General features: G+C 39.0%; 1 long non-coding RNA gene across 1 annotated transcript in view; it reads right to left on the bottom strand.

Annotated features, from left to right (window-relative positions):
• Positions 1-19,706: 19,706 nt before the first annotated feature.
• LOC118493796 overlaps positions 19,707-23,170 on the bottom strand; it is a 12,228-nt gene continuing 8,764 nt past the window's right edge. Inside the window, exons 2-3 of the long non-coding RNA XR_004895810.1 lie at positions 22,804-22,806; positions 19,707-19,779 (exon numbers count right to left, since the gene is read on the bottom strand). This is a non-coding gene — a long non-coding RNA (uncharacterized LOC118493796). The remainder of the gene's footprint in view (positions 19,780-22,803; positions 22,807-23,170) is intronic.

Here is a 23,170-nt window from a genome sequence, read left to right on the forward strand (position 1 = left end):
AGAGTCAAAGTTTGGGATGTGTAGAAATGTGGGCTGTATAAGCAGGTAATTGCGAGCTGTCAAAATGTTATCTCTCCTTAGCATGGAAAAGCACCAAACCAAACCAACCAAAGACCATCGCATGGATATTTGAAGGGCAATAAGATAAGTAGGCTTTTGTGATTATTGTAAAAATAACAGGTGTACATTTCTAGCTTTACAAGTGCAAGAGACTCCGCGTATTCTCTCAAACATGTCAGATCTATTTTTCTATCGATCTCTATTTTTGTACAGTTTGGCTGATGTAGCAGGGGGATTCAAAGCTGTGTTGAGTATTTTGTGGTGTGTGCGAATTTGTGTTTTGGCTGATGAAGAGCAGTGCAGGTGGACACGGCGGCTATGCTGAGATGCCGATTTAGCTTGTGTTTCATTTGGGTTTTTGTTGCTCTAAAGAGATTGTTTCACTGTTCTACATGTTTTTAACTGCTGTCCTGTTTGGACATGAAAATAATGATATGTGTCCAAGTTGACCAACTTGAGAATTAAAAGCAACAAAAAAAAGACCACCTAACAATAGTTGTTCAGTTCCATTTTTGTTATCCCCCTCATCACATACACACTACCAGCTACAATAACAATCTGCATGACATATTTTTTTTAGACGTTTCACCTTATTTAACCTCAGTTTAGCCGAGGTTATTAGCTCCGGCATTTAGGTTTTGTGCCCAGGCTTTGGCAGACAGAGGAAAAGCCTTCATCAGGTCAAAGCCCTGAGATGCCCACACAATCCCAGAAGGCACAACTGCTGCTGCCAGTAAGTGACATCTGAACTTGACGGGTTTTCCCTCCACGAGACGTCACGAGTGTCAACGAGCGTCAGCAGGCTCATCGCACCATTTGACAGACCTCATTAGATGAGAATGTATTTGCAACAGCAGGTAGATGTCATGTATATGCACATAACTTACTACCAGCAGAGCCTTGGTCTCCAGGGAATCTGATTGAGTAGATTGGCTCCACGTCTGCAGTACTCTAATGCCTAAAGGCCCCAGCCTCCAGATGTCACTTTCCCTGCTGACATTGAGAAAGAAAAAAATCCTTAGTCTCTCTTTCATGTTTTTTTTCTTTGTCCGTCTGTCTCTTTGATGTCCTGTTTTTTTCTCTCTTCTTTATTTTCAACTTTTACTTTATTTCTTTGATGATACACTGCTTTTTATAAGTGGTTGTGTGCAAGTCTAATGCCACTTTAGTGTCACAGAGTACACAGCTTTATGCCATCTTTACCTTCTGTTTTTTGGCCTCACTTATTTCCCTTCATCTTTGCCTGCATGGGCCTCTTGATGAATTCAAGCAGAGAGAGATGAGCTATGGAGAGGAAAACAGGCAACAGGCCAATGTTATCCCCTGTTAGGAGGGAGAGAGTGGACACTAAATATAGCCCCCCCTCTCAGCCACTGTAAGGACATTAGCCCATATGCAGAAAGCTGATTAGCCTCCTCCATAAGCATGTGCTCAGTGCTCTGGTGTGGTTACTGCCGAGAGATTTACCAGCTATTGTACTGTAACACATAGCTCCCCCATCTCCCGCCGTCTTTTAGGTCACTCTCGCCACTTCCTTCTCAAGGGTTTAAGGGGAACTGAGAACTAGGGATTGAGGCATGTAGTGTGTTGCACAACAAGGAAAAGAGCTAAACCAAAAACACAGACAATCTTTTCCTCGTTAGTGTAGGTAGTGTGTTACTATATGTGCATTTACAGTAAGTAGTATCTTGACAGGTAGGCTGAGCTGAGGAAGTGTATTAGGCAGTTTTCTAAGAGGGTTAAAGCCTTGTTTTATACAGTCTATGCTTAAAGCTCATGTCCAGCTGATGAAAAATGTAAGCAATGCCCTGATTTCTGACCTGGAGAGTTTGGGGAAATATTCTCATTCACTTTCTTGCCAAGCTATAGATGAGAAGATTGATACCATTCTTATTGCTGTACACAGTGTATGTAGCTTCAGCCAGCAGCCGGTTAGCTTATCTTAGCAAAAGACTGGAAACAGCTAGCCTGGCTCTGGCTAAATATAACATAATCCACCTTTTTTTTGTTACCTTTGGACAGAGCCAGGATAATTGTTTCCCCGTTCCCAGTCTTTATGCTAAGCTAACCACCTGCTGGCTCAGGCTTCATATTTATCATACAAAAATCCAAGTGGTATTAATCTTCTCATCTAACTTGTCCTCGTTTCCAAAAATGTCAAACAATTGTTCTAAGAAGTTGTAACCCACAGTGAGTCTTTATCAACTCTTTTTTTGGGATGGCACATGTGAGGCAGAAAACAGTAGGAATCTGTTGAAAAACTCAGAGCTATGGAAAGATGAGTCTTGTGTTTAGAAAAATACCACAGCTACGACTTTAGCAGGAGCCATCAAAGAAATATGATGACAAAAGGATTTCTTTGTGATTTACCTGTTCAAATAAGCACTGGCAGATTTATTTACTGAAGATTTAGTTATTTCTTGCAGTCCAGGAGGATATTATATCTATCACCACACTGTTTTGTTTTAGCTTTACAGACACTGATTCAGACTGGAGAGAGAGATTTATAGACGGCATGATAGATATCCACATTGTGCCGATGGATCTGTTGAAGCTGACTATTTGGAATGATGTATTATATTTAACATTAAAACGTCAGTTAAAATGTAAGTACTCAGAGGATATAATTGTCTAAATGAAATGATAATTACATTTGTTAAGGACCACCATGAAGAAGCCTATCCATAATCTAACATAAGACAGATGGGGTATGAGATCTGAAGGAGATGTGGTTTAAAAAAAAAAAGTGGGCTAAGTGAACCACAAAGGAAGCTCATTCAAATTATAAGTCACTTTTTATTCAGTTTTTCTTTTAAATAGAAAGTTATTGTGATGTTATTTCTGTATAAGGTACTTTTTGAATTATTCAAGTGGTCATTTAGTGTTTTTAATGATCAAAACTCTTTCCTTGCTCACTGTTATTCTCTCAGGCTCATGTGCGGGTATTTTCACAGGCAAAGGTTGGATGGAGTCACATCACTATTGCCATCTTTAATTGATTTGAGCTTCATAATAACAGGAAATGAATAGCACCAAAAGGTCAGTTAGCAGCTTGTAAAACAATGGAATTAAGGGTGTAGTGCTGAAAAGATGGTTTTCATTTGCGTAGAAGTACATGAAGACAACTTAATTTGGTTTAACTCTTATTTAGAAGCAGCGGGTAGCACAGATGCAGCTTTTCACAGACACACAATGGAATGATTATTAGGCATGCACTTTTAAAAATAACAGAGCCACATTATGCATGATACTTGTGCTTTTTGGACCACAGAGTGACACACAGGAATTGATAGCATGTGAAGATGTGTATCAGTATAGACACACACACACACACACACTCCACACACAGAGGAGTTAAATTGGAGATGAACCAGATGGAGCAGAAGCAGGACCAAGAGTCCATCCAGCTCAGCCCAGCCAGGGTCAGAGGCCCCCGAGTAAATCAAACAAAAGCAAGACCAGACTGTGAGAAACAACGATGCGTGTCTGTCCGTGTGTGTGAAAGAGAGCAAAAGAGATCTGTGAGATCGAGAAAAAAAGAGTGTGTGGGCATTGTGTGTCTGCATTTGTGTATTTGTGCTGTTTGTGTATTTGTGTTACCGGAAAACATGTCTAGTTTTTAGTGTGAGACATGTGTGGGTGAAGTTGTTTTTAGAGATTATGAATAGCAGCCTTAAGCAAAACTCGATCCTCTTGATTATTAGGCAACACAATAATAATAATTTCTACTTGCTTTCAGTGACATGAGTTGCCAAACAACTGGCTGGCTGGAGCAATACAGCTAAAGTCGTTATGCCTGTGTGTAATAGTTTGGCCAGCTGGACTGGGGCCGGAATACGATTGGCTTGTTACGGGGCAGAAACCAGCCGGTAACAGAGAGGTAGAGACATAGTGGTAATTTGACACACAGAAATGAAAATGATTGGCTTGTTTCTCAATAGGAACAGGAGTCAGTAATAAATCCTTAAATACGTAGATGTGCAACGTCTCTCATGTGTCTGCATGTGTGTATGAATGCACGGGGCTGCACAAAAACATTCAGTTTAATTCAACATAATTCTATTAAATGTAATTAAGTTAAATTCAGTGTTTTGGTATCACTTTTTAATAAGGCCCCCTTTAACAAGACTAGCAGTCTACAGCCATGCTACAGCTCTGAGAAGCTGTTCTTACAGTAGGTACAACAGCTTGCTTTGAGTCAAATGCTAACATCAGCATGCTAACTACTGTAGCCTACATGCTGCTATTTGGCTAAAAGGGTTTGCAAGTAATAATTAATTTAACCCTCACTAATGCTTTATAAATCAGTTAGATGCCATTCATAAGAAGACGCTGGGGGTTGCCAACACCACTTATTAAGCAGTTACAAAGATTAATAAATGGTTCTTAATAAATAGTTCTTCATTCAATAATTCATCAAGTTGTAAAAAGCTAGCTAAAAACCACTATCTTAAAAGACAAAGCAATTGTGGGCAAACCAGCTACAAAGTTGTCCCTATTAATAGTTTCTTACTAATCTAAAAAGCATTAATTAATAATTAATTAACAATTAAGAAAGCAATTAATTAAAATGTATAAACCCTTCATAAAGGGTACCTTAGAAAGTGGTACCAGTTTCAGACATTTCAGACTGCTGTAGCGTCAGAGATAGTTCTATTTTACCACATCAGTGTTGCTTTTTTACAAATGGCCATGAGAGGCTGGTCTCCTCTCTCCTGCAAAATAAAAAATAAATTTCATCGGGGACACCCCTAGCTTGCAATAATAGAAACATGAAGACATTTTGCTGATCCTTAAATACTTTACCTACTTCAAGGGTTAGCTTTATGTTAGGACATGGATTTAGGATTCAAGGTAAAATCAGAATTAGGATTAAGGGACAAAGTTGATCATGAAGTAAAGTCAGTGAAAGCCCTCACAGGTATAATCATTCAAAGATGTGTGTTGCATGTGTGTACATGCACGTGAGCACACATCTGCCTGTTTACAGCACCCAAGGAGGGGCTGTAAAGCTGTGATGGATTTGCCCCAGATGGTGAGGCAGCAGAAATGAAGAGCAAGCCTGAGAAAATATCAGTTTGTCTCCTAACTACAGTTACCCTGGATTTGTCTGTGTGTGTGTGTGTGTGTGTGTGTGTGTGTGTGTGTGTGTGTGTGTGTGTGTGTGTGTGTGTGTGTGTGTGTGTGTATGTGTGTGTGTGTCCGTGTGTATATGTAATAATGTCCAAAAAAAAAAATATTTATATATATATATATCTGTGAAACACATCTCCTGGTTGTCCACATATTGGTGATTAAAAAAGGCAAACCACTTACTGTAAAGTATTAATTTATGAATCATGAGTGCTATTTAATAGAATTTAGGTTCATAGGTCCAGCATTTTATCATTATGCTGCATGTTATCTATAAGCAATTATAGTCTAAAACACTGACTTGCCCTTCTTCGATGAACAATGGTAATCTGTAATGGGCATTTATTCTCAGCACAGATACCTTCTAAAGGGTTCATTTGGAGCTAAATTTAAATCACCAAGATGCTTGTTTCTGATGTTTCTGTTTGTGTCTCTCCCTCATACTGTTCATATGTGTGTGTGTGTGTGTGTGTGTGTGTGTGTGTGTGTGTGTGTGTAAGACGCAGAAATGCTGGTTTTGCACGCACATCCTGATAAAAACATTATTGCTTTCCTCTTGGTCCCAGCCTCCTGCTCACAGGTCTCTTCTTACTGGGCTGTAATGATAGTCATTATCACATTGTAATAGCAAACACACCTGCCAGCTCGCTGCTCGTGCCAAAAACACACCTGTATGTGGTTAAGTACAGCTTTGTCACTATAGGGAAACAGGCCTCGAGAAACGATCGTGCATATGTGGGCATGTTTACTTCTTCAGCTTTATAGCATAATATATCATCCGATCCATGTATCTGTATGGCATTGATCATTCATGTGTCATCATTTCCTGAAGGCTGTCTGAGAATTAAACAATTTCCCCTCTACATGAAGGAAAAAGCTGGAAAATGGGGAACATGTTTTAGCGGCTGCACTGTGTGATTAATCACAGAAACCATTTTTGTCACAACAGTTTGTCTCCGAACAGCAACCAGGACAAATGTTTTCGAGGAGTTATGCATTTTTAATGCTGCTGGTCAGAAAAAAAACACAAGCAGACTGTGCTAAGTCTGCAGACTGGGTTTGTTGGTCCCAGTTTCACAGCAATGTTCCCAGCCAGAAAAAAAACAAAACACCCAAAGCCCCACAGTTTGACACAGCTGCTCATTTTTCATCAAATTCTGCTGCTGCAGCAGTATGACATTTGCAAATGACATTAATTATACAGAGAGAAACAAAATGCGCTCGATGGTGTTTTAAGCCCCCAACGTCTCCTTCCAGGCAGCGCTGTGACCGTTGACTTCAAGGCACCTGACCCTAACCTTAACCCTAACCATAACCATAACCATTGCCTAATCCTAGTGCCTTCCAGGCAGCGCTGCCTGGAAGGAGACGTTGGGGGCTTAAAACACTGATAAACACAAAATGCCAGCTGCCTTTACTAGGGTAAATTTACTGTAATGTACACGTTAATCCAAGAAGTGCATTTGTACCTGACAAACCAATCTTTAGGGCTCTTAAATAAAACAATATATGTTATTATGCTAACCTACTGTACCTTGACACATGCTCATGTAATGTAAAAGGCCATTTTGCTGAATGGATGTTGTGTGGAAATGGACCAATGGCCCATATCAGATAAATCCTTTACTCAGATTTTGTCATAGCTTGGATCCAGCTGTGCAAATTACTTTTCTTAGATTTAGAGGTTTAAATCTGTCATTTTCCATTTGTCAGTTTTTGTGTGGAAGTCTGGCAATTATTCCAAACAGGCATCAAGCTTGGACAAATACCCACGTAGGAGAGTCTGATATTACTTAGCTTATGATTAACTCACATGATCATCACAAAAATGATTCACATTAGCATTTTCTAATCTGCCACCCCTATGTTTAGAGTTTGGTTTGGCAGCTAAAACTACTAAGGAAAGATCATGGTTAAAAGAAACCAGTTTTGACTGTTGGAAAAAGACAGGGTTACTGTACTGCAGTCACTGGCATCAAAGTCAAGCTCGTTGTGTACACGTCCACCCAAACCTAAGAGGTTTTGCAGCTCTATAACAATGTCAAGCTATGTGCCTTTGCTTCAGAGACATAACAGTTGTTAATCTTTATTAGTTCGGCAAACAAGAGAGATGCAACCTGTCAAGCTACAACAACTGTGTATTGTTGTGTATTTCTTGACAGCAGAGTATGTGACAGTCTGGGCAATGTGCGGAAGACACTACAACACAGAGATAGATATAAAGGGTTTATTGATTAAAAACACTATGGATACCAGCTTTAAATATGTTTTTCTTGTGGCCCTTAGTTATACTGTATCCATAGTCAGTCTTGTAACTGATGCACCAAAGTGTTGCCTTTGACAGAGCGCTATCACATGTTGCTACATCAGTGTGAAACTTGTTAACTTTGAACTCTATCAATCACCAAGGGGAAGCTAGTTTGGATGATCTTGGGCCTCTTTGGCTCTGTCTCCTTTGTCATCTCACTGCATAAAGTGCTTGAGAGAGAGTACTGTTCATCTGTCATCAATAAGCTAATACCGGGGGAGTTACTATGCAGATGCACTCAAAATCAGCTGAAAAAATATTTTTTTAATCCAACTCTTGCTACCATCAGTCAAGTGTACCGGCTAACCTCATCGCCATGAATACAACTTTTTTTTTTATCAGCAATAATGATGAGAAGAATAAGAAGAGAAGAGAAGAGAAGAGAAGAGAAGTTATAGTTTTCCTTCAGAGAACAGAGGTGGCTGTACATCCCATTTCCTGGTCTTTGGCAAGCACCATGGAAAGTGTGCATGACCATGCCTGTGTGTGTGACTAGTTGTGTGTGCACGTCGCTGCCACTGGATGTGCATGTTGTCTGGCATGTGTGCACAGCAAACAAGAGTGATAAGTTGGTGGTGTTTCTATTCATTCAACAAAAGAGAGTTAAGTTTTAAGAACTGATTGACTTCCAGCAACGTAAATATGATGCCAACATGTTAAAAGATAAACATGTTGGGTACATACAGCAGGAATGTGACATTTCTGTACATTAGTAATATGTTTTAGTCAGACTAATGGGCAATAGTTGACAGCTATTTTAATGCTACAAAACAATACATGATATGCCTGCTTCAGCATACTCAGTATATTAAACCAGCTTACAGTATTTCTTTCTTTTTCCCTTCATTCTTTGGCCGATATCCTTTCAAAATAATTACTGAGTCTATATTCATGAAGAAGAATTCTCAGACCGTTAATTTGTTACAGAAGGTTTGAGTGCCAATATCAACATCCCATTCTGGCCTGTCAGACAAACCAGTGATTCCAATCCAACCGTTACCAATCTGCAAAAAAGTTACTTCCTTATCCGATTGCCTGGTCAGATGTTTATCGGGATTTTGTAGCGTTCTTTGACCGATTTGGAAAACAGATGGTTGTTTTTACAACCATTTTCTTCTTTTACAAAAGCAAAATCTTTAAAAACAGAACAACTAATTGCATGGTAATGTGTATTTTAATTGCAGTCAAGTAAATCATAGCGCCATGGTGTGACCGCAACGGTCAGACGGTACCCATTCAACCGTGGCCTTCAAACCGAGTTCACCAACATGTTTGCATTTCTATGAAGAAAAAGGAAAAGTTACCCACACAGTGAAATTTCAACATCCCTCTTTTTCTCCACTCTCACATTTTCTCCACATTTGACCTTTTTTTTTGGACTGTTTTCCACTTTTCCCTTATATTTCATTCTTTTGGTGTTTCTATTTTTCGCTCACTTTCTCCTCTGCATTCCATTTATCATTTAATTGGTGGCTATGGTTGATCAAGGGGATTTATAGAGAATCAGTTTTTTGCTTTGTTTTGGTTTGTACATATATTTTTTTACACACAAATGGCAAGAATGGCCTCAGAGAGAAAGAGCTGTGTTTTTGTTGTGCTCATCAAGTGTTTCCTTCTGAAAATTGGCTTGCTTGATGTGCATAGTGGAAACTATGTTTCGTGGTTCGTACTTTTTGGAAGGTAAAACGTCAAGAGCAATTGGTGTGCAGATTTAAAAGAAATTGTTGTTTAAGGTTTTTACTGAGAATTTGTGCCCCAACACAAAGGATATGAAAATCTCCAATCCACCTGTTCAAAGTGTGGATTCTAACAACTAGACTGCTTGGTAGAAACGTGACTAAAGGTCCCCTGCTGGAGTCAAACCAGCGATGTGGAGATATATGGCTTAACCAGTAGGCTACCAGCATGCTCCTGGACTATGTAACTACTGTATATTGTCACAATTTCCTGCTCATTGTAATGTAATTTCCCACTTACTGTTACTATTGCACCCCCATCCATTTTAAATAGATTTTTTCCTTCTTTAATAGAGAGTTTGGTCTGAGAATGTTGTTGATGAACGACTATAAAGCCCAGGGAGATATTATATGTGATAATGGACCAAAATAATTAACTTGACTTGTATTGTAGATGTTTGTGTGTGAAATTTAGATTAAAGAAAACAAGGGAAAAAGGTTTTCTGAATTCTCACTGAGGGAGTACTGCCAAGGGTGAGGGAAGCTTTCTTCCTAGATTATTTAGTGCGCATGCTAGGACTACAACTCCTTCTTGGTGGACAACATCTCCTTTAAAAACTAGGTCCAAAAGCTGATCTCACTGATCACTGACTGCTTGTCGACAAATTCATAGCCTTCCAATGTGGGCTCTCAAATGACCGGGGTAAAGGTCAAAGATCAGGGGCGCTGGTAGAACAAAGGAGAGAGTGAAAGCTGAGAAGAGGGCGTGAAAGAGAGAGCAAAGTGTTAGAAAGAAGCTGTAGATCTGACCAAACACTTCACTCTTTCATGCCTGGGACACTCGCATGTCCTGATTGATGAACTGAGCGGAATATTTATCATCTCAAAGTTTGGAAATCCAAGGTGATGGTCAGGAGGAGCTGGACTGGAGAACTATGGGAAAGTACTCATGATATGAATAAACACACACACACACACACACACACACACAGTTCAAAGTATTCTCTCATCTCATGCTAGAGCTATGTTTACCCATGAGGCCGACCATCTTTCACATCCTCTGAAACCTGTTCAGTCCATTTGCCCCATGACCATACTTTCACCTTTCTTTCCTCCCCTTCAATCCCTCCTTTACCCCTACCCGCCTACCCACACACACACACACACACACAAACACACACACAGTCGTACATCTGGTCACGGTTCACTCAAGGTCAGAGGGACTGCCATCACACCGTCCTTCCTGTCACCATGGCAACACCACAGACTGAAAACATAGACTGCCATTTTAGCAGTAAAATGTGAGAATTTAAGCTAATTGACAGTTTGCTAAACCCTCCCCTGAACGATTGTCCAATAATAGCCTGGTAACTGTAACTAGGCAAGTCAGGCCTGCCAAGCTTTGAATCTTCTCCTCGTGTTGAAGAGGTGTGCATGGGGCACTAGTAAAGAGTTTGAAGGGTTGCATCTTTTTATCAGCCTTTCCAAAAACAAAGACATGAGCAAGAGCTTACTTCCTACTATAGTAACCCAACGTTACTTCCCAGACCAAGGAGCACTTCATACTTTGTGGGGTTAGAGGTTATATAAAAAACTGTTGAATTTTCACACTGTATGGAAGCCACTCCTAGATGCTACTATGGGTAAGGGTAGTGGATCTGTTCTGCTCTATATTGGATTTAAAGTTTAAACTGAATTGTAGCCAAACTTGTTATCTGACATAGCATTTGCCAAACACTTTGGTTAGTCCTCATTCTAAAAGCTTTTTCTCTGGTAACATTAAAGGTAAAACATAGTGTTTGAAAATATGAACAGCTAAAGTCAGCTAAGCATCAATACAGGGTTATGTTGGAATATAATACAAGTCTAATCTTGTTTTGATGTTTTCCATATCATGCTTATAATACTAACACTAGCTAGCTCTACATGGAAATACAAGAATAAATGTTGTTTCTTCATGTCTTTGCCTTCTGCATGGATTATCAACAAGTGAGGATGCTGACTTTCTGCCTACATGTAGCTTTAGCCTCATCTATTAGCATGATATCATGTATGCAGCCATAAAGTGTATATTACGGTAAATTGCCTTTTGTTCTAGGTTCTCTTTTTAAAACGATTCAGCTGAAAACAATAAAAAAAGTCAGTCGGAGACAACGTTTGACGCTAACTTTAGCTTAATTAACTAAATTAGCTAGCTACAGCTGATCAAATCTGCACGTGACATAATTTCAGCTGACAAAATGGACGCTAACCGACTACAATTGAGCAGCTGGCTTTAGTCTGCCTCTTTCTGAGATCAAGGACCCATTGTTTTAAAGTTAGGAAGACATTTGAATTCTAAATCTGCCAGTGTGACAACAGCATATGTGCTATGCAAGAACCATGAATGTATAATAAGAACTGGATACAGCGTTCAAGGGGGAGGCCGGTTCATTCCTATGAGAGTTGCTTAGTAGCGCATGAAGCCATCATGGAGCCAAAAGTTACCCGGATGATCGGTGCTGTGCTGCTTCCGCACTGTGCGGGCCATTGAGCAGGCACACTAGAGACCTCCTTCGAGCAGATATTTCTTATTAGCTTCGGGATAAATCATATACATAGAGAGAAATACTGACTTAACAAAGCTTATTCAATCACCCTGTTTTTACGACAAACGTTCATCATTGTCTGGGCCCAAAGCTGCAGTCTAATCACTTCCATATTAGTCAAACACACAGAAAAGAAACACTAATCCGATTAGAGCTGAGAAACAGCCAAATGCCTGACCTTCTGGGACCATATTCCAAGTTTGTCTGCAGTCAGACTTGTTGTTAGGGGCATCTGTTTCATATTGATGTGGTCATAGACAGTGAAAAAAATTTGAAAAATGAGAGAAATCTCTCAACACAGGGACAAAAGTCCTGGATCCCTGCTGTGGCGGGTCACTCTGGGATGCATGTATGTTTGCGTGGGCGTCTGTGTGTGGGCACGCTCTAATAAAACCCATCGTGTCTGCTCCTCTCAGCCATCTGAGCACAGCTGGTGAGCAGACAGCTGGGGAGACACAGGAAGGAAAGAGAGGAACGAAGAAAGTTAGACAGAGAGGGAAAAAGAGAGGGGGTGATAGCGGGGACAAAGGGAATACAGGGGGAGACATCTATCAATATGGATGTGTAAGTTAGAATCCAAGCAGGGTCACGGCATCTGGAAACGTGTACAGCTGTGATAGTTTGGTTTTCTTTCTAGTAATAAATGAAAGCTTCCTTGGTGACATGCTTATTATTTTATTTTTATTTTTATTGCTTAAAGAATGACACATTTTGCTCACTTTCTTACAGCTTTTGGTCTGCAGGGATTGGGAAGGAGTAGATACTCAGGTTTGAATGGGTTTTGCAGTTGCGTTTATCATAGATTTTCCTGGGGAAATTGTTTAGTTCTGTAGTTTGTTTAGTTTCCTTACTGATGTGTTTTTTGGACTACATCTACCCATTCGTTTACATTCTGACCCTCTTTCACATGATCACATACAGATTTTTCCACTCTGTCACACCCCTGACAGTTTTGTTTACGTCCATGTTATTTCAATCTAGGAGAGGAGATTGAGCGGCTGTAGCCTAACAACACTTTTTCGAGATACTATACAGGAGATTCCAACAACAGCAAACAGTTTGTCAAAGGCCGTGTCCAAGTCATTATATCTCCACACAAGGGATGTAACGCATTCTTAAAGATGTCACACATACGCAGATAAACACACCAGTCAGTGAAAAGCTGCTGGTCAAAGATTTAGTTTGTGCACTGTGAGGTTACTGCCATGGAAAACTTCATACTGAGATCCAATAAAAAGTCCTAAGAAAGTGTATTTAAATAGATGGAAAGAGAAGGAAATGAGCTCCTGTCTGGAGTTAACTGATTACTGTCCTCTAGCAGGAGGGAGAGAGGAAGACATCACAAGAGAGCGGAAAGGAAGATGAGCAGCCTTTACCTTCCAGAGATGACGTTATTGCTTATCAGAAAAACAAAACAAGAGCAGATAAAAGATTATTTATGGTCTAATAAGGCAGAGACCGTTTTCCCATTTGGATGTTTGAGGCAGTAAAAACAAAACATGAAGATGCTGAAAACCATTTGCCTCTCACAAAGACATGCTATGTCAAACATGGATAACAACGCTTCTGCACATAATAAAACATACTGTATGTGGCGAGAATAAAAAAAATATTTTACAGTACAGTTGTGCGGCAAAATACAGTGATTTACTTTTTGTTGAGTCATTTGCTTTTATGGGACATGACCTTTTGAAATCAAATAAAATGGTCATCACAACAGAAGGCCCCATAAAGGTTTAACTACAAAAATTATGATGAATATAAATGCCAATGTACACTGACATTTTTATTCCAATACAGCAGCTTATTACATTTTTTTTGAGTCATTTGGAAACAGATGGCTTTTTATGTTTTTCCTTCTTTAATTCCTCCTAAATGATGATGAAACTCAGTTCCCCATTTGACATGCTGCTGATGTTAAACCTAAAATATGATCTGTACAAGAAAATGTAACACTCAACTATGATTTTCAAAGCACCATCCACAGAAAATGAGCAGAAAATGATTGTATGTGTATAAAAGATAGAAAGGTTGGAAATAAATAACATTAAAAAAAAAGTGTTTTGAATTGGCTCTGGTAAATAAAGGAACCATTTTTTTTACTCAAGTGGAATATTTATAATATAGATTATGATAAACCTAAATTACATAAATAAAGGATAAGGCTGGATATATGTTTTTCTTATTGTTAAGAAATTCCTTGAAAAGACCTAAACCTGTGTCCTACTAGCAACAATTGTGTGTGTGTGTGTGTGTGTGTGTGTGTGTGTGTGTGTGTGTGTGTGTGTGTGTGTGTGTTTGTGTGTGTGTGTGTGTGAGTATCCAAAGCCAGATATATATTATTCCTCTGTGCAATAGAGCTCCATTGTTGTCCACAAACTATTAAATCAAATAAAGCCATACCTTTGCACTGGCTGACATTGTTCCTTTATTACAATGAACATGGGCACTATAGTTTTTATTTTGAATCAATCCCACATACACCATCCTGCTGCCATAAATACTCACTAGCTGACATAATGTGTTTAAATCCGCAGCTGAAAATAGTCCCCAACAAATGCACCATTTACTCCTATTTGAGTAATGTTTGCTAAAAACTACAGTGCCCAGCTGTTTTAGGAAAGCTATAAGCCTTTTACAAAATGTTTTAAAGATTTACGTCCTTCGGTAGGAATGAATGGACTTGGGGCTGAGAGCCACACATAGTAGGGAAGGAAAGCATTAAGAGACGGACTAACACATGATTCATTTTGGCCTTTTGATGGGATTAGTTGACATTTCCAGATTGTGATATACAGCGGGCCATCCCCTTCCTGCTGGTAGGAATACTTCGAGAATTCATTTGACATCCCTGACAAAAATATACCAACCCCTCCCATGTACCCTGCGCTGACAGAATCATAAATAACGTGGTGATCTGCTGGTGTGAAGAGCCATAAAAATATAGCATTTATTCCTCTCCTCTCCCAAATTACAGCCTTTACCTTCTTTCAGCACATAGTCACATCATTTGTGCTGTCACTTCTCAGTATAACAGACATAATGTATTGCCTCAGAGAAGTTCACCTTTATTCTTTGCTTCAATGAGTATACTGGAAAACAAGACAGGGTTAAAGAATCACTTTAACCGCTTCTTTTACATTTACATGACTTCCTGGAGCTAGACCCTGATTCTGTCATTTAGTGTAAGCAAAACTGGCATGTCTGGAGACAAAATGGTTGCCCTAGGTAGGCCATGCTCTAAGGATCACCACTAATTTGTGACAATGGGCTATTTTGACAAAGCCATTTTAATACAACACAAGGTCCTGGTGTTCCAGACTATTACTTGACCACTTTTTGTTCAATATGTTTCATCTGGTTCTCATAGAGACAAATGATTGATGTGGCTCAACTAATGTCCTTGTGTTACTGGAGGAGCCTGAACCTGTATCACTATGTGACTGTTCATTATATAGTAATCTTTACATGCTGCAAAAGGTGCAGAGTCTGCACAAACAAAAGGGCATATCAAAATTAATAATGTGGAAGGCTGCTGATTACAATTGTTCTAAGGTACATTCATTTATTTATTTGCATGTCATGCTAAATAGAAGATGACTTCCCACACATACAGTATGTGACTGTTTTAACAGGCCCACAATATACTGCCTGGTCACATGTTCCACCGACTGCTCAAACAAAGAACAGACCTATCTCCAGTTAGGGTTTTGAAAATGCATATTTGACGATAAAACAAAGTGAAATACTCAAAGAATGTTTTTTCCCCCACAGGCATAAGTTTGTTGGTACAATGTCACAGTATTGACTCTCTCAGACATGTTTGTATAATGGAAAAGCTGCACACACCACCACCACTGGTCTGGTAAATTATCAGAAAGAATAGGAATTTCAGTGACGGCAGACGTCTGCGATGCATTCAATCATCTCTTACTTTAACACGATCTCTTCCAGACACTGTGAGTGTGTGTGAGAGCATGTGTGCGTGTCATTTTGTTTATGTGTGGGTGAGAGCGTGATACACACACACACGCACGCACGCACACACACAGAAAGATAGTAAGACAGAGAGATAAGAAGATATGATGTACACAAGATATGGCCGAGGGTTTAGAACCGAAACTCTAGTTTCCTGTATCTGTGTCACGTGGGTTTCTGTCCTGAGTGTATTGATACCAATGGGAGAAGTGAGCATGAACACAGATTATGACTGATTATTCTACTTTCTTTAAGAATGCTTGATTCTGATTGGCTGGGAGGAGGGCATTAACCCGGCAGGTTGCCCGCTGACTGAGCACAGCGTCATCAAATAGTAGATCAATACGCCGCTTGTATTTTTTTTCTATCACAGAAATTTCAAACATGAGGTCCATTGTAAAAATAAACAGGTTTAAAAAAGTTTCTAAAATGTGTCAGAAATCTATCGGAGGGTCAGTCGATACATAGTTTCGCAAGCGAGATACAATGTAGCAACTACGTTATTAAACTAACGTTAGTGATCAGATGCAGCCTTGTGTGGTTGCTATAGAAACTAATTAACGTTAGCTACAGTTGAGCTAACGTTATTCGCCGTAGTTCTAAACATTACAGTGTTTTAAAAATGGACGAATTCTTTGTCAATTTTAATATATTTGGAGTAGGGAAGACATTTGAGGACTGGTTAAAGAGCGACGAGGACGACGGAATGACAAAAGAAAAAGACAAGGCCCAGGGTACCCGTTTCCGAGATCTGAAGGATAGACTGACAGTGACAACTGACCGGACACCTGCAGCGCCGAAGAACCTTGTGTGGTTGCTATAGAAACTAATTAGCTACAGCTGAGCTAACGTTATTCACCGTAGTTCTAAAGGGGACTACTTTTTGAGGGAGATGAACTCAAACACAGTATACATTTAATAAGCATGCAATATGAATAAGACAAAGCATAATTATTAAAGTATTTGAATTGTTTTATTATGTTGGCAAGCAAGAAGTAGAATAAACGGGATAATCACCTCAAGTAGAGTTTAGATTCTCGCCGAGCCTGAGCCTGACCCGAGCCCGACACGACCTCGGACCGGGCCGGGCCCTTGATCACGCATCACACCGGGCCTGCTGTGCTGTATTGTGTATCTTAAGTGCAACATGGAGCTTGAAGATGTAAAGAAAAAAAGAAAAACAGGAGAATTACCTTTGAGCAAGTGTGGAGGAAAGTCGGACGTATGGAAGCAGTTTAAACAAGTCGTGGGCAGTGATAACAATATGTTGTTCATCATTGTTTCTTTTTTTTACGTTTCTTCATTGGGATCCATTTGCGATCCGTTCCATTCTGAATAAACTAACAGCAGTTTACAGGCTTCGTCCTTGTTGCATTATTCTAAACAGATTTCTGCAGTTCAAACGACTCTGAATTGTAGTTGAGAACGTCAGTTATAACGGCCCACGTATTAAAAAAATGTCGGGTTTAAATCGGTCTCGGACGCAACGTGCTCGGGCTCGGGTAGGTTCGGGCTTGATTTTTTGGGCCGATCTAAGCTCTAACCTCAAGGCAGGGCAATAAACAGTTTGATATGCCCGGTTTGTGGAAGGTTACCGCACTCGACTTCGTCTCGGGCGGTAAGCCGTCCACAAGCCGGGCATATCAAACTGTTTATTGCTCTGCCTTGAGGTGATTATCCCTTACTTATTTCGCCCCATAGTCACCATGTAGTAAGTAAATATTGGAGTTATTTTTCACAAGCCACATATCTCCTGAACATTCTAACACTAAAATGGTATTTTTCAGACGGATAAATTCCGTGAAAATGTACTTTGTTCGAGACCTGTTTCCGTCTCAGGAACAAACTCTCACGAGATCTGGTAGCATGGATAAGCTAACATCAATTAATGCCCTAACAGAACAAATTTTCTTAATGCTAAATATGGCTTTTAGCTATGTAAATATCTAATCTTAGCAAAAGCAAATATTAACTTTTAATCCATGACGTTCACTACACTTTCAAATGAGGTTACGCCCATGTATCAGACAGGAAGTGTATATCGTTTCATACTATTGGCTGAAGACCTAAAGTTTAAAAATAAAAGGAAATCTGCTTTTGGCTCAAGGCTACATTAGCTGCTACTACCATAACACATCCAAATCTTTGAACCAACTGTCAGCAATCAAGATGAATTGTGGGTTATGTAGGTAAGACTGCGTGAAATAAATAACGACAACATTTCTTGTTCAGCTGCAGCGATTTTGATCCTTTTTTTAACAAAAACTGTTCATGATGAGTCCGACAATGTTATAGGAGCCTAATGCTAAATTGGTGGAGTACTTTTTTTAAAGTCTTGTATAGACCAGATCTGTAAGATATAGCCAGGTAACGCAACTGTTAAGTCATTGGAAATATATTCAAATGTCACAAAGGATATTTAGAAGTCTGGCTGTATTGTTTCAGTCGAAAAATGGTGTCTTTCAGCCAGTCAGCAACCACTGGAAAAATCGTGGGAATGAGGGAAACTTTGTGATGACTAAGCTAAACGCAGCTTCTCAACCTATCAAGTCCCATGTGGCTGTGAGGGCGAAATCTGAGCAAACACGGAAACATTGGTCGTTGTTAACCACATCAGACCCCTGGATGATTCATCCCAGAGGAAGCTCAAAGGGGTGTCTGGATGGTGTGCACGTGTGTCTGTGTGTGAGGGTACTGTATGTGGAAATGTGCTTTTTGTGTCCTCTGTAACAGAAATCTCCGCGTCCTTGGTGTTTTGAGAAAAGACCTTAAAGTCGGCTGAATCTTGGTATTTGTACAATTTTGCTGAAGGGAGTAAATATGTGACTGCATTGCCAACGATCTCCCAGTAATCTTTTCTGACATTTTGCACGCAAGCACTATTTAGAAAACAATCAAACCCAGCATTTTTGCTTTTTGAATTTGGTGAGAAAACATTTCCCTGGCAATTAAAATGAGAAAATCAATTCAAGAACAAGTCTTCAAACTATCCGTCTATTGGTGCAATTGTTTTCTCTTTTGCTAACTCCTCAAGCAAAACATTTTTGTTTCACAACAACATCAACCACTCTAATGGCAGCTGTGTCTTCCACAGGTCTCATACCTAATCAATAATTCATTTTGGGTGAAGTTGTGATAGCCTGATTAAGTGTTTGTAATAAAGAACAACAATCGAAGCACACACATGCAAGTTTCCAACTCAGACAGACAATAGTTTATTGTTCCGAAACATATAGAGCATTATGTTTTAATAATGACTAATATTGTCTCTTTTCATCTTAAGCATGACATTTTGTGGTTTTGTGAAATGTTTGAAGAAAATGGAACACTTTTGAATTGCATTTCTGTTAATGCTTTCCAATTATGAGCTCCTTGGATGTAGGACAAAATCTACCGTGTCATTTTGAAAACATCTCAGCAGGAAAATCTAAATCAGCCCTTTCCCTGAGGAAATATTCTGCTGTGTGTCAGGTTTTACATAATCACTACTTTTTTCAAAACTTACTGTATCTGGGTTTCAAAATGAGATCTGACTCTGAGAGACACGTGTATGATGCTGTGCATCATAACATAGTCCCAACTAATCGATGATGAAAATGAACTACTTTTTAAAATCTATTGAATCCATTAGCTGTTGTACTCCTATTGCTAAATAATAGCATGACACATATACTGTTCATCCGGTTCCACAGTGAAGAAACAGATGAATAAATAAGATGAATATCAGGTCGAACAAAAGAAAGTCTTGCCAGTTTCATTTACTACAAACATGGCAAGACAACCTTGTTTAAAAAAAAAAGGATCTTACTCTTTAACAGAAAGGACAACCTCTTTAGAAATCCTTTCCATAATGTTGTCAGACGCTTAGAATATTAATCTGAGCCTGTCAATGGCAAAACAAGCACTTTTATGAACGGAAATAGAAGCTGCACAATTGCCCTATTAACTTACGTTGTAGCTTGATTCGCTGACTGCCGACAGCAGCGTTCTCTCTTAATACTGGACCGATGTCAAAGATTGTTGTTCCCATCAGTCACTTAAGCCACTTTCCGACCAAGTAGTTACAGGAATGCATGATGAGTTGGCATACGTAGGCGAATTGTAACAGACAGTGAAGAATATGTAGTTTGTATTTCAGACGTTGCTAGGTCACTAAGGGTTCTTATGTGGAAAAGGGAAAAGGAAAAAGGCTCTGCCCTGAAGTAGGAGCTGAAAGAGTTACAGGAACTGCAGTCAGAGGAATTTAATAATCCCCAAATTGGTCCAGTCGGAACACGAGAAAAAAAGGATTATAGGAACGTTATGTTCTAGGAACTGCAAAAATCCCTCTGGTCAGAAAACGCCTATAGACACAAAAACATAGGAAAAAAGGGTCCAGGTTGAAAAACACAAAGGTTACCCTTTAAGTGCATATATCTAAAATGCAACTATTCCTCTAATGTTGTTTCATAGGATCCTCTTCTTTGTTGTTAAATAAAACTGATGAAACTCAACCCCCCAAAAGAATGCTAATCATGCTTTTCCCCAGCCACAATTACACAACCAAAACAGAGGTTTTGGTTAACTGGTCAGGGAAGGATCAATTAACATAAATGTCTGGTGTAATTGAAATGAGCAATTAGCAATACTTAGTCTCTCATTAAATATTACGAGACAGCTTTACTGCATGTAGGTAAGAGTTATGGTAGAATGGGGTTAGTCAACCAGCTGGCAACGGGCTAAAAAATATGCAACAAACATCTTTTCACCCAACAAACATGCATGAAAAAGCTCGCACATACACACTGACTCTCCCACTTTCTGTCTCACTTTGTCCTTTATTCATGCACACCAAAGACCATATACAGTATTTTTGTTGCTGTAAGTGTAACTGCAAGAACAACATAATGCCACTCATCAAACTAACAATGTAAATGTGTGTGTGAAACATCCAAAAGTCCTTAGGACAACTGGAAATGACTACACAAACAAAAAAATTAAACTCTGGTTAGAAAATAGACAAATAAAGTCCTTTTTATCCATTCAAAGACAAACCCCTAATGCTGTCTTTAAATTAGATCACAGGCCACAAACAACAAAGACTTTCTTCAAAAAGTCTTCAATACAACCCGTTTTGCACTGATCCATTACAACTGAAAAGCATGGCTTTATAACAGGCCACTTTCTTCAAAAAAGTCCCTTTGAACTGCACATTTAACTCTTAGCAGGAAACTGAAAGGCCCCAAACTGCTTATTCTCCTATACTGAGTTACTGCCTGTGTTAATAAATTATTCCTACGTAAAATGTGATTATCCTTTGGTGACTTACGATCATTGTATTTTTGGCTTTACTGTACACAGGATCAGAATCTAAATAAATAGAGGAAAGGTAATGAAAGATAAAAACATTGTGTGCGCTCATATTGTACGCATGGCATCTAGCCAGCTAAAAACATACCCCAATGATAACAAATATCTCAAATCAATTTGGTATATAGCCTTAGATATGGTAAATAGCTCCAGATCATACAGGGGAAATGTTGGGGTTTTTTTTGTTCTGTTCTACATTTCAAAAAGTAATCTCTCTTTGGGGAAAACTGGTGTTTCACATAAATGTCTCATGCAGGCTTTTAAATTTGGATGTTTTAAAATTAACTTCTGTAGCTGTTTTCAAGCCAAAGCTGTACATTTACTAACAGTTTAGCCATGAAATCATGGCTATGAGAGATTAGTACCCATGTAAAGATTGTGTTCTTTTTTTGGCTCTGCTATTGCAATTATTAAAGCATGGTGTATGTTGTGCACATTTTCCTTAAACATGTCATTCAAAAAAGTTTGCTGGAGGTTGGCTTTTATAAGGTAAAAGTGAGGTTATTCTTTTGTATAACATTGAATAAAACATTATGGGTTGATAGCTAGGTTGGACAGAATGGATCAATTTTAGCATGCAGACTTTCTATTAAATTCTCCTTTTAACCCAAGATTTTTGGGGAAAAAAATTGTATAATTTAAAAGTTTAGGCTAATATCCTAATCCTACATTAAGCCATAATTTTATTTTCATTCAATTTATTTAATTTCCATCTCTAACACTCGCAAAAAAAACACTGTTACATATAAAAGCACTGATAATAGCAATAGTATGCTTTTTATTTACTCATGTTGGCACAAGGATTACTGTATGTATTTTAATGTGGGCTCATTTCACATTAAAAAAACAGCAACTTTATGTACTTATTACTATTTTTTGCCCCCAAAATTTTGTAAACACCCAGTTTTAAAAGCAACAAGAAAACATAGCACTTTAGTGCATGCAGCAAACCAATTCCTACATGCCTGGTCTATTCTGTGTACTCATGGGCTAGACTGTAAGCCCACAATACTCTGAGTGATGATAATGTTTTGAATAAGACCCACTCAAACAACTGAATTCCTTCCTGAAAACAACAACTGTTATGTCTCCTCGATGCAGTCATTTCACAGAGCGGCTGCCTATGTGGTACAGAGTGGTAGTGAGGTGTGCTAAATTAAAATGCATCTTTTCAGACATAGTGTCCATCACAAAGAGGGTGCTGGCACATCTTGTGCAGCATCCGTACACAGAACAGCAGATCTGCTTTCCCTCTGAATTAATAACTCACCTCAGTGGATCTATTAAAACAAAATTGGTCTCTCTCATTGTCTGCTAAGCAAGTCAAATTAAACTAGTAATAGCCCATACACACATATATACACATATAGTTATTTACTCTCCTTTTTTATTCATATGCCTTTGGAATGTGAAAATAATTATTTATCCACCAAATAACTCCAAAACTTTCAGTTTCAAAATGTTATCAAAGGTCATTGGCATTTTCAACCAGGTAATTGGCACACTGGCGGGTAATTGGTAATTCTCACATTGCAACACACTGGCACAGGTCAACCTTGCTTCTCTAAGTGACGTCAGATGCTGACTTCAGCCGTGGCAGGGTCGCAGGCAGTGGGTCAGCCCGTTGGCCATGCATCCAGTTCAGATTAACAGTAACAGAACGCGACAGGGCTGAGAGGCTTTGAGCTCTCTGGGGCAGAGGATTAACTACCGACTGCTATACCTGCAGTGCCTACCTACAGTCAAACTAATGCTGTCCCAATCCCATTTTACATATCAATTTACATATATATATATATATATATATATATATATATATATATATATATATATATGTACAGTAGTATGGGATTGGGACAGCATATATATATATATAAATATAAGAGGGTTTAGAGGATGTAGTTGGACAGACTGGGAAAATGACAAAAGTGAGTATAATCAAAGATGTCAGTAAGAGGTAGCTACTCACAGATGCACATTTTAAGTCCCTGACAGAGGTGAATCAGCTCCAGGAGCATCTCTGAAAGGAAGGAAAACAAAAAATTGAGTATTGAGTCTTGGAAAACCTATTTTCTTTT

The sequence above is a fragment of the Sander lucioperca genome, chromosome 19, assembly GCF_008315115.2.
Source record: "Sander lucioperca isolate FBNREF2018 chromosome 19, SLUC_FBN_1.2, whole genome shotgun sequence".
Classification (NCBI taxonomy): domain Eukaryota; kingdom Metazoa; phylum Chordata; class Actinopteri; order Perciformes; family Percidae; genus Sander; species Sander lucioperca.